The 2,066-nt window shown below is 42.3% G+C and overlaps 1 protein-coding gene across 1 annotated transcript in view; it reads left to right on the top strand.

Moving 5' to 3' along the window:
* Nucleotides 1-1,947: 1,947 nt before the first annotated feature.
* Nucleotides 1,948-2,066, top strand: part of pgfb (placental growth factor b) — a 15,390-nt gene continuing 15,271 nt past the window's right edge. The window contains exon 1 of the mRNA XM_083683169.1: nucleotides 1,948-2,066. This exon is cut by the window's right edge and continues 315 nt beyond it. The gene's annotated coding sequence lies outside the window, so the exon portion shown is untranslated.

Here is a 2,066-nt window from a genome sequence, read left to right as displayed (position 1 = left end):
TGTACTGTAGCATGTGTATCAACGTGCTCCTTAAAAGATGCCTCACATACATAGATATTATGGTATACATGGATGTTTTAATTCCATAGCTTTCTTTGTGGAGGAGTACTTTATCAGCCATGGCCCGTTCAGCCCTGACCCATGGCCCGTTCAGCCCTAATCCGTGGCCCGTTCAGCCCCGGTGGGTGAATAGGTAGTGGTCCAGGGGGGGATTGCTGGGTCTACTCAGAGTGTCTGAAATGTTTACAAACACCATCATCCTAAGTGTGGTCTGTACAATAGCGGACGGTGGTGGAATCATTCAGCACCGCTGGAGGAATGTGTGGAAGCCAGTGAGGAATCCTTGCATTCCTTCTCTACTGCAAACATAGGAGTCCCATACAGAAGATTAACTCAGTGTGTGAACAGTCAAGGAATCTCTCTCCCTCCTAAAACTAAATACAAAAGTCCATCTCCCTTAAAGAGAAAATCCCCATGTATCCTGGACCCTGAACCTCACCCATGGCAAAGGGTATTAAAAGGGGAATATACACTCACCAAGCACTTTTTGGGAACACCTGTACACCTTCTCATGGTGGAGGTGGTGTAATGCTGTGGGGAATGTTTTCTTGGCACACTTTGGGCCCGTTAATACCAATCAATCATCGCTTGAATGCCACAGCCTATTTGAGTATTGTTGCTGACCATGTGTATCCCTTCATGGCCACAATTTACCCATCTTCTAATGGCTACTTCCAGCATGATAATGCACCATGTCACAAAGCAAAAGTTGTCTCAAACTGGTTTCATGAACGTGACAATGAGTTCAGTGTTCTTCAGTGACCTTCCCAGTCACCGGATCTAAATCCAATAGAACACCTTTGGGATGTGGTAGAACGGGAGATTCACAGCTTGAAAGTGCACCTGAAAAATCTGCTGGAATTGTGTGATGCAATCATGTCATCGTGGACCAAAATCTCAAAGGAATGTTTCCAACATCTTGTGGAATAAATGCCACAAAGAATTGAGGCTGTTTTGAGAGCAAAGGGAGGCCCTACCCAGTATTAGTATAGTGTTCCTAATAAAGTGTTCAGTGAGTGTAAATGTTTGCTTTGCTCAAATGGCTCTGAGGGACAAGTTTCTCAGCTAGTAGCTGTCATGGTGCAAGACACGAACCTTCGGTCCATTATTTGTAAAGAACCGAGTACAGGAATCCTGTCCCCAAGAGGTTAGGTTCCCTTGGTGGTCCATGTTTAATTTGTTGGTGTGTTTCAGTAGTTATCGTAAGTGAAATTGACAAAACATATTTGCATCAGATAGTCTACAGTACACACACATAGAGAGAGACATTGGAATGCATCAACACACTGACAGCTATGGGGCATTACCATATCACTTTGAAATACAATTACATTGGTGGACATTCCATTACTCTCAAAATTGATGCAATTGTCAAACGGTATCTAAATTTAAAATGTATTGCCATTCCTATTTGACTCCATAAAGTTATAGTCATAAGGCTGAGAGAGGAATCTTAACTGATCAGCAAATGTCAAACTGGTATTTTTAGGGAAGAAATAAGTCCAAAGTTACAGCACCTACTACCTTCACAACTTCAATGGATAATTTCTACACAGTAAGTATCTGTCAGTGGACAGAGATGGAGACGGAGGGAGGGAGGGAGGGAGGGAGGGAAACAAGAGGGGAGGAGATTTAAATGGGCAACATGTTGAGAGGTAGTGAGAAGCAATTAGTGGCAAGTATGTCACTCTACCGAGGAAAGGCACAGAGCAAGACCGAAAGTCGACCACAGAAATAAACTAGGTTACGACGTCTGACAGCGAGTCATTGTGCACTTTTTAAGAGGATATGCAATAATTACAACCTTTGGAGAGATGTTTATTGAATTTGTCGACAGGCTGATTTATTGGACACTTTCTGCTTAAATGTGTTTCCTTGAGGATGAGTTTCAGTTCAGTTTATATGCTGCCATTTAGAATACAGTTTTGTAACACTGTCTGATTGGAGCAGACTATTTTTCAAAGGAAATAGGCAAAAAGACAATTTTTGTAGCAAAACCATTTTTT

The sequence above is a fragment of the Argentina silus genome (assembly GCF_951799395.1).
Source record: "Argentina silus genome assembly, chromosome: 13".
Taxonomy (NCBI): domain Eukaryota; kingdom Metazoa; phylum Chordata; class Actinopteri; order Argentiniformes; family Argentinidae; genus Argentina; species Argentina silus.
Note: the sequence above shows the minus strand (reverse complement) of the source record. Positions and strands in the feature narration are given on the sequence as shown.